Raw genomic sequence first — 11,315 nt, 5'->3', positions numbered from 1 at the left:
ATCTCAGATATTCTCAGTTCTTGACATTCTCTTTCTCAATTTCTGACCATTGCACAATGTGAAATTGTGAGGGCAGTGCTGTGGCAGCCACCTTATGTCATGAGGATACAAATCTGAGGACAAAAATCAATACGGAGTGTGCCAGCATAAATAACTATGGAGACAACCTGGATTATTAAAGCATTGTTAAGACTATGATAAAAACTTTTGAAATTATTATACCTCTAGATTCATTTTGTCTATTTTTAAAATCACTTGAGTCAGCCTTTCTGTTAACTATGGCAAAAATCTTTCATCTAAATCATTGAGGAATAACCTGATGGCCTGTCAACCATCTTGAAGGCCATTTTATTGTCAGTAAATACAATAACATCTAACATTCATTTAGTACTTACTCTATGCAAGCTTAATAATAAATATTTGGGGGTGCATGGGTGGATCAGTTGGTTAAGTGTCTGCCTTCAGCTCAGGTCATGATCCTGGGGATTGGGGATCGAGCCCCAGATCAAGCTCTCTGCCTGCTGCTTCCCCTTCTTGTGCTCTCTCTCTTTTTCTGTTAAATAAATAAAATCCTTAAAAAATAAATATTTTGATTATATTTTAAAATTCAGTCCTTAAGCAACATCTTTGCATGGTTGTTATTATTTTAAACACAAAGAATCTGAACTTCTAGAGTTTAAGTAATCAGCCTAAGATAATTCACCTAAAAAGTGACAGAACTAGGATTCAAATCTAGGTCCTCAGGACAACGAGGCCTATGTGCCTAACCCTGATATGGTATCTCCCACGTAGTTATGATACCCAGTATTCATTGAGGCTTCTTTTGGTTTTGACTCTGCTAAGCATTTAACAAATTCTTCTTATGTAAGTGGGGGATGAATTGGGACCAGTTATATAAGTCTTTGTGCAAATGAATACCAAGAAACATCCTGCCTGAAAATGAACTTTTAATTTGTCCCCGAACAGTAATTTTAAATCAGAGGTCTGCTTGGGTTGTCAGATCAGAACTGAAAATTAGATGCTTACTAGCTTTTGCTGAAAGTGAATTTGCATGGCTTGGGGTGAACTAATTTTGTCGACACATATGATCCTTGTAATTGGAAAAGATGTTTTGGTGTATCGATAGACAACAAAAAGAGAGATTAGCACACTTCCTCATAATCCCTTATTCAGTAATCTTTTATTATTCGAAAACTGCAGGACCTAAACCTGAAGCCGCAGTAAGAAACAACCCCTGAGACAGTTGCATTCTAAGCATTCATCTGTTCAGGAACTGGGTTTCACTAATTCAAATTACTGTCACCTGTGGTTGGTGCTACCCTTAATTACTTTCATGAATAGATAAACTAATGAACAAAATCCAAAGAATTAAAAATACATATCCTCACTTTGATTCATAATGTTCATTAGGGGCACTGCAACAGTATTCCCTGAGACTCTGGGTAAATAAAAAAAAAAAAAATCTGTGTTCAATGGAACATTTTTTAGTATACACCTGGTTTTTTGAACCATAGTGGCTTACATTTGGTGATTCAGTATGATCCCTAGATAATTTTCTATTTAGGTATGAGCATGACAGATTGATGACCTATCTAGCTTCTGAGGGTGGTCAAAAGGGGCAGAGATACTCAATGAAGATTTTGAAGTGTTGGAGAGTATGATTTGAAATCTTAAAAAATGACAAAAATATTCTAGTTTGCCTTTCTGTGCCTGTAGTACCAAGAATGACATCAGAATATAACCCACTTCTCCACTGTAATATAATTTTTAATATAAAAGTTATTTGTTATCACTCACTACCATGGCCCAGAAGTGAAACATAATCCAAATACATTATCCATTGTAATATAGCTTTGACGTGTATTTCCCTTGTGCAGTGGTTTTCTAGGGGACCTAGTCCTAATTATTTAACACTTTCAAAGTCAATAAATTATTGGAGGCTAGCAAAAGGCCTGTTGGTGGGTGAAATTTCTCTGTGAAATGAAAGTTGTCTCACAAAGTGAGAAGCTGCAAGAAGGTATCATTTAATAATAGCAAGTAATATTTTTAAATTACTGTTTAGAATGTATTGCCTGATATTAAAATGACTTTATATAAATGCTGTGTCCTCAATTTAAAAGGACATTGGTAAACCCCTAGGACTGAACAGGCCTTTTCTCTACCTAATTAAATTAAGTGCAGTGTACAGTGCCTCTCTGCAAAGATTAACAGAATGCATTCCTTGTCAGTTTAAGTGTTGCCTGTGGCGGTATTTTTTTCTAATTTAATTAAAAGCTGTTCTTTTATGAAGAACAAGCTTGCAGTATAATTTCTCTTATGTTTACATTTCTAAAGGCTACTTGGAAGAAAGTGGAAAGTGAAAAGAAGAGAAAAGACAAAAAGAGGAGAGGAGAGTAAGCTGTAGGTATGTCAGAGGAAGTTCACAATATTTCATCTGTTGTTTAGGAAAATTTCATTTCAACAGTGAAAATTAGTGCAGATACATCAGGTGTCTGGGAAGACAACAGTTTTCATTGTGGTTGGTTAAACCATATCTGTATCTTATGCCTGGTCAATATCCTTGATAAAAATAAAAGGCGTTTGTCTAAGAGGTAATTATACCACAAACACTCACATATTCAAATACTCATTGGGCTGTTGTTTTTCTTTCAAAGTGTGTGACTAGCTGTGGAGGCTGAAGTCGATTTTTCAGTCTGTTACCACATGCAAAGCTAGGTATGAGTCAGCAATATCATATTGGGAAGCTACTTGGTGCTCTGGTACAGGTGCAAAGACCATTCAGAAACATCCTCCTCCTGTGTCTCTGCCTCTCTCTCTCTCTCTCTCTCTCTATGTCTATCATAAATAAATAAATAAATCTTAAAAAAAAACCATGTATATTACTAAATATTTATCACCTCAGTATTAGAAGTCTATGTTTTTGGAGTTTAAGCAAAGTGGAGAGAATAGAAATTAGTAGAGAAGAAGCAGCTTTTTGATAAAGGAGTATCCAATAAAAATTAGGAAAGTTGGAAAGGAGGGAGGGACTAGGAATATCATATAATAAGATACCTATGTGACACATGAGGCTGTATAGTGTTATTTATAAGTGGATTTTGATTACTTAAAGGGATACCTAGATAGGTGTCTGACTCTTAATTTCGGCTCAGGTCATGATCTCAGGATTGTGAGATTGTGAGATGGAGCCCTACGTCCGGCTCTGCACTGTGCTTGGGCTTGTTTAAGATTCTCTCTCTCCTTCTCTCTCTGCTTCTTTCTCTCTTTCGCTTTTTCTCTTAAATAAATAAATAAATAAATAAATAAATAAATAAATAACTTAAAAAGTGTGCATTGGAAATTCTAGAGCAATCACTAAAATAAGTTTTAAAAAGAAATACAATTTATAAGCTAAGACAGTAGAAAAATAAATTGTGAAATGTTCAGTTAAGACCAGAAAAGGTAGGAGAAGAGGAGAAAAAAGAATCAAAGAGCAAAATCAACAAATAGAAAATAGCTACAAACATGGTATATATTAATCCAACTATATCAATAGTTACTTTGAATATGATGGTCTGAATATACCAATCAAAAGATAAAGAATATCAGAGTGTCTTAAAAGACCCAATTATATATTGTCCACAAAAACATTAAAAATAAAGAGATGGAGAAAGATATACCATGCTAACCCTATTCAGAAGAAAGCTAAAATATCTAGTTTAATTTCAGATGAAGCTGGCTACAGAACAAGAAAAATTATCAAAAGTAAAGAGAGGTACTACGTAATGATAAAGGACTCAATTTTCCAAGAAGATATGCAGTCAATCTTAAATGAGTATGCACCTAAATGGAACACCAGCATAGGTCAGGCAAAAACTGATAAAACTGAAAAGAAAAATATAAAAATTCACTATTATAGTCAGAGACTTCAACATTCCTTCTTCAGTAACTGACAGATTAAGCAGGCAAACATTTGGTAAGGATATAGTTGATTTTTGAGAGTGTTATCAATCAACTTAATCTAGTTGAGATTTATTAAAATACTCTAATCAGCAACACCAGTATATATTGTTTTCTCAAGCCTGTGTGGAACTTTCAAGAGAATTTTAAAAATATTTTGACTGAAGAAAATGAAAATACAGCTTGTCAAAATTTATGGGATGAAGAAAAAGCAGTGCTTAGAGGGAAATTGTATGTGTGTGCCATATATATATGTGATATCCAACAAAGTAAAGATATAAAAAGCAATAACCTAAGTTTCCACTGTAAGAAACTAAACAAAGAAGAGCAATTTAATTCCAAAGCAAAAGGAAGAATGGAAATAATAAAAATTAAAGCAGAAATCAGTGAAATTGAAAACAGGAACAATAGAGAAAATCAGTGAAACCAAAAGCTATTTCTTTTTAAAAATCCATAAAATTGATAAACCTCTGGGTCAGGGAGGGTTCTCCAGAGAAACAGACCAATAGGAGACTTGGTTGAAAGTCCAAAACCTGATGAGGAGGCTGGTAGACAGGAGACTTAGGAAAGAGTTGTAGGTCAAGTCCAAAAACAGTGTGCTGTAGAATCAGGAAGAGCCTGATGCAGACAAAATAAGAAGGCAGTCTAATGGATGATTCCTTCCTATTAATGGGAGGTCATCCTTTTGTTGTATTTAAATCGCAACTGATTGGATGAGGTCCACCCACATTATGGTGGACAATTTGCTTTACTCAAATATATCAATTTAAATATAAATCTCATACAAACACAGCTCACAGAACATCCAGAACAATACCTGACCAAATATCTGGACATCATAACCCAAATAAGTTGACACATCAAATTAACCTACTGGGATTCACAATTCCTACTGGGATTGAGAAAGGGAGGTAAGAGGGAGTTAGGGGGAGAAAGAGAAAGAATACAAAATAACAATATAAACAAGGTCATCATATGGAGTCCATGGGCATTAAAATGATAAAGGAATACTGTATAAAACTCTAGTTCCACAAATTTGATAGCTTAAATGAAATGAATCAAGTCCTTAAAAGACAGAAATTACCAAAATTCAAACTAGGTAATCTGAATAGGTCTATATCTGTTAAAAAAACTAAACAATAATTAATAGCTTTCTAAAAAAGAGAGCACAAGTCCTAAATGGTGAATTTTATGAAAAATTTAAGAAATGACACCAATTCTCCACAATATCTAAAAAACAGAAGCAGTGGGAAATACTGCCAAACTCATTCAATGAAGCTACTAATGCCCTAATACTAAAATCATATGCATACATTACAAGAAAGAAAAACTGAAGACCAATATCTCTCATGAACATAGATTCAGAAATCCTCAACAAAATATAGCAAATTGAATCCACAATATATAACAAAAAAATTAGACACTATGACCATGTGGGATTTTTTCCAAATATGTAAGTCTGGTTATACATTCAAAAATCAAGTAAAACTCAACAATAAAAAATAAACAATTCAATTAAAAAATGGGTAAAAGAGGATGCCTGGGGGGTTCAGTGGTTAAGCCTCTGCCTTTGGCTCAGGGTGTGATCCTGGGGTTCCGGGATTGAGTCTCACATTGGGCTCCCTGTGAGGAGCCTGCTTCTCTCTCTCTGCCTACGTCTCTGTGTCTCTCATGAATATATAAATCATTAAAAAATAAATAAAACTACCTTTTAAATAAAAAATGGGTAAAAGATCCAAATAGACACCTCACTATAAAAGATATACAGATAGCAAATAAACATTTGAAAAGGTTCTCAGCATCATATGTCATTAAGAACTTGCTAACTAAAATAATTATTAACTAAAACTAAACACCTATTAGAATTGCTAAAATCCAAAACACTGACAATAGCAAATGCTGGCAAAAATGTGAAGAAACAAGGCCTCTTATTTATTGCTGGTGGGGAGATGGTATAGCCATTTGGAAGTGAGTCTGGAAGTCTTTTACAAAAACTAACACTTTTACCGTATGATCTAGCAATTGTACTCCTTGATATTTATCCAAAAGAGTTGAAAACTTATGTCCATACAAAAATTTGCATAAGGATGTTCATAGAAGCTTTATGTATAATTGTGAAAACTTAGAAGAAACCAGCATGCCCCCTTTAGTAGGCGAATGAATAAAAATAAACTGTAATACATCCAGACAATGGAATATGATTTACCACTAAAAGGAGAAATGAACTATCAAGACATGAAAAGACATAAAAGAAACTCAAATGCATATTGCTAAGTGAAAGAATACAATTTGGAAAGGCTACATACTGTATAATTCCATACTATATGACATTCTGGAAAACACAAAACTATGGAGACAGTAAAATTACCAGTGGTTGCTAGAGGTTGTAAGGAGAGAGGGATGAATAGACTGAGTACAGGGATTTTTAGGTCAGTGAAATTACTTTCTATAGTTCTATAGTGGTACACACATGTCACTATACCTGTGTCAATACTCGTGGAATGAATCCTAACACAACACCAAGGGTAAGACCAAATATAATCTGTTGACTGAGTGATAATGATATGTCAGTGCAGGTTCCTCAGTTGTAATAAACATACCACTCAGGTACAGCATATTGATGGTAGGAAAGACTGTGTGTATATGGGGTGTATGGGAACTTTCTATGCATTCCTCTCAGTTTTGCTGTGAACCTAAAAGTGCTTAAAAAATGTAAAATCTATTAAGAAAAGAAAAGGGTAGGGGATGCCTGGGTGGCTCAGCAGTTGAGCGTCTGCCTTTGACGGAGGACGTGATCCCAGGGTCTAGCTAGGATGGAGTCCCACATTGGGTTCCAGCAGAGAGCCTGCTTCTCCTTCTGCCTGTGTCTCTGCCTCTCTCTCTCTGTCTCTCATAAATAAATAAATAAAATCTTATGAAAAAGAAAAGAAAGAAAAGTGTAATCCACACATCAACAGAATTTTTAAAAATGATATATCAATTGATACAGAAAAAAACACCTGACATATTCTAACACTCAATAATGATAAAAACTTAGGAAAGTAGGAATTGTGGGTAATTTCTTCAACTTGATAACATTAACCTACAAAAAACCTATAGTTATACATTTTTTAAGATTATACATATCATGCATTTTTTTTAACATTATACATATTAATAAGGAACTGAACCTTTTCTCCAAAGACTGGGAATAGGGCAGTGATGTCCTATCTTGCTACTCTATTCAGTATTGTACTGGAAGTCTTAGGTAGTTCAATAAAAAGATTAAAAAAATATAATGCATAAGTAGGAATAAAACTCTCTTTATTTGTAGATAACATGGTTGTCTATGTAGAATATCCTAAAGAATTAAAAAGAAAGAACTCTTAGAAATAATAAGAAAGCATAATAAGATTTCAGAATACAAGATCAATACACAAAAGTCAAATTTTTCCTATATAACAGCAATGAATAATTGGACTTGATAACTTAAAAATGATATATATTTATATACATTTATAAAAGCATCAAAAAAGAAATATTTATGTATAAATTTAACAAAGTTTATTCCAGATATATATACAGGAGACTATTAAATTTTGTTTAAAGAAGTCAAAGGTCTAAATAAATTAAGAGCTAGTCTGTGCTCATGAATTGGAATACTCAATATTGTTAAGATATCAATTCTTCCCAACTTGATCTGTAGAATCATTGCAATCCCTATCTAAAACCCAGCAAGTCATTTTGTATATATCAAAAAGCTAATTCTAAAGTTTGTATGAAAAAGACAAAAGATCTAAAAAAGCCAATACTAAAGGAAAGAGCAATTTCAAACTTACTGTAAAGCTACAGTAAACAAGAAAGCATCATATCGATTAAAAATACAAATAGATGATAAATAGATAGATAGATGATAGAAAGATAGATCAGTGGGACAAGATAGCCTAGAAATAGATTCACACAAATATAGTCAACTGATAATTCACAAAGGAGCAAAGGCAATTCAATGATGAACAATTGTATGTCCATGTGTAAAAAAGCTGAATCCCCAACACAGACCTTAAACTTTTCACAAAAATTAATTCAAAGATGGATCATAGATCTCAATGTAAAATGCAAACTATAAAACTTTGAAAGGGAAATATATGTGACCTAGGGGTTATTGATGAGTTTTTAGATGCCATGAAAGAAAAAAAATGGATGCGTTGGACATCATTAAAATAAAAAATTTCTGCCCTATTAAAGACTTTATTATAAGATAGAAAAGACAAATCACAGACTGGGAGAAAATATTTGCAAAGCAACTACCATATGAGGTAGTTACATGTAAAATATACAAATAACTCTTAAAACTTAATCAGAGAACAAACAATTGAACTAAAAAATGGGTAAAATATCTGAATAATCATCTCACAAAAAGAATATGCACATAGCAAGTAAACATATGAAAAGGTGCTCAATATCATTTGTCATTACGGATTGCAAATTAAAACAATAAAATACCACTTTACACCTATTAGAATGGCTAAAATCTAAAAAAAAAGCCTGATAATACCAATTACTGGTGACCATGTGGAACAACAGGATCTCTTGTACATTGCTGATAAGAACGCAAAATGATCTATCCACTTTGGAAGACAGTTTGGAAGGTTCTTATAAAGCTAAGCATAGTCTCGCCATAGGATCTAGCAATTTAATATCATAGGTAGTTTTACCCAGTTATTTTGAATAATTATTATATCCACCTAAACACCCACACACAGATATTGCACTTTGACTCATAATCATCAAAAACTGGGAGCAATCAAGATATCTCTCATTAGGTGGATGGATAGACAAAGTGTAGTACATCTATGCAACAGAATATTATTCAGTGATAAGAAGTGATATAGATTGATAAATGCATGTCGCTAAATGAAAGAAACCAGTCCAAAAAATCTGTATGGTCTATAATTCCTGTGTTGTTGCTAGTTAACAATTCTAACACTACGATTTGCATATGCTGGAATTGTGCAATTAAGCAAATGGGTGACAGATGGTGAGAGTCTGTTTTTTCATTGTTGGTAACATAAACTAGGTGAAGATGCTGGATTGATTCATGTGATAATAGGTTAGGGTTGAAGACATTAGTATGAATTCATAGTTAGCTTACAAGGAATAGAGAGTAATAGATAGAAATGCTTACAGATATATGCTTATATACTGGGTACTATACTCACAAATATGTCCTCAATGAAAGGATCTAGAAGCAATGACTTCCTAATAACATCCATATCTTGTGTTCTGATACTGTTCTCCAATGAAAGAAATCAGGATTTCTTGGAAAATGAATTCTGGGACCGGAGCAGGAAATATACAACATAAGCCTGGAGCATCTTGTAGTGACAGCAGGTAAGAAAGTGCTAAAAATAAGAAAAGAAAGAAAAAATAATAATAATGGGATATGTCAAAAGCCTGCAGCCGAGAAACTTCCTAATGACCAAATCTGGAACAATTTAAGCAACAAAATGAATAAAGTTGTATTGGATTATATCCCAAAGTATAAAATAAATAGCCATGAACCCATGCTGATATAAATCATTGAATAATTAAATAGATGGAGGAGAACTGAAAAATATTTCATGCAGAAGAATTCCAAATTATTTATGTAGGTACTCCTCCTGTATGCGATGGAGCATAACTCTCCACTTTTTTTTTTTTTAAGATTTCATTTATTCATTCATGAGAGATGAGAGACAGAGAGAGAGAGAGAGAGAGAGGCAGAGGGAGAAGCAAGCTCCATGCAGGGAGCCCAATGTGGGACTCAATCCTGGACTCCGGAATCACGTCCCGGGCTGAAGGCAGGCACTAAACCGCTGAGCCACCCAGGGATCCCCAACTCTCCACTTTTTAAATGTAGTTTGTGTACAGTGACTTTCTTCCTAAAAATACAGTGTGGAAAGGGGGAAATGAGTGACTTTACAATCTGACAAACACTATCCCAGAAATCTGGGGTAATCTGACAAACACTACCCCAGACAGAGGATCAAGGGTAATCAACGGTAATATTTAATATTAATAGTATGTACTCTTGACATGATGTGAGGCAAACAGTATTTACCTTTGAAGATTTCCTTACAAAAACAACTCCAATTTAATTCCTTGTGATTAATGAGGAATAATACCTCGGACAAATACCAACTTTGAGGGACATTCTATGTAATATAATATGTAACCTGTGCTCAAAATTGTCAAAGCCATCAAAATCAAGGAAAATTGGAGATATTCACAGTAGAGAAGAGCCTAAGGAGGCATGTCCAGTTAATGTAATAAAGTGCCCAGGTTGGGATTCTGAAAAAAAGAAAAAACAAAACCCAAATATAATTTTGGGTAAAAACTAAGGATATTTGGATGAAGTATAGACTTTAATTAAAATAATCTATCAATACTGGTTCATTAACTGTAACAAATATACCAAGTTAGTAGAAGATTTTTTTTAAGAGAAGATTTTATTTATTTATTTATTTATTTATTTATTTATTTATTTATAAAGAAAATGCACTCACATGAGTTGGGGGAGGAGCCGTGGGGGAGGGAGAGGGACAAGTAGACTCTGCTCTGAGTGCAAGCCTGAAGCGGGGGGCACTGGCCTCAATCCCAGGGCAGGGAGGTCATGACCTGAGCCAACATCAAGAGTTGGATGCTTAATGGACTGAGCCACCCAGGTAGTCCTGTAAGATGTTAATAAAAGTGGAAACTGAGTGTGGGTAATATGGGAACTTTCTATACTAATGTCATAATTTTCTTGTAAATCTAAAACTATTATAAAATTTTTAAAAATTAAAAATGGAGTAAAGACCTAAATTTGGGACCTGAAACCATAAAAATCCAGAGAACACAGGCAGTAACCTTTTTGACATCAGCTGTAGCAACTTCTTTCTATATATATCTCCTTTTCTTTTTTTTTTTCTAGATATATCTTCTGAGGCAAGGGAAACAAAAGCAAAAAAGAACTATTGGGACTTTGTCAAGATAAAAAGCTGCTGCACAGTGAAGGAAATAATCAACAGAACTAAAAGGCAATCTATGGAATGGGAGAAGATATTTGCAAATGACATATCTGATAAAGAATTAGTATCCAAAATGTATAAAGAACTTATAAAGCTCAACAGCTGAAAAATGAATAATCCAACTAAAAAAAAAGGCAGAAGACATGAATAGACATTTTTCCAAAGAAGACATACAGATGATCAATGGACACATGGGAAGATGCTCTACAGCGCTGATCATCAGGGAAATGCAAATCATAACTATAACAAGATATGAGTTCACACCTGTCAGAATGGCTAAAATCAACAACACAGTAAACAATAGGTGCTGGTGAGGTTGTAGAAAAGGGTGAATGATCATACTGTTGGTTG

The sequence above is a fragment of the Canis lupus genome, chromosome 36 (genome assembly GCF_048164855.1).
Source record: "Canis lupus baileyi chromosome 36, mCanLup2.hap1, whole genome shotgun sequence".
In the NCBI taxonomy this organism is placed as follows: Eukaryota; Metazoa; Chordata; class Mammalia; order Carnivora; family Canidae; genus Canis; species Canis lupus.
Note: the sequence above shows the minus strand (reverse complement) of the source record.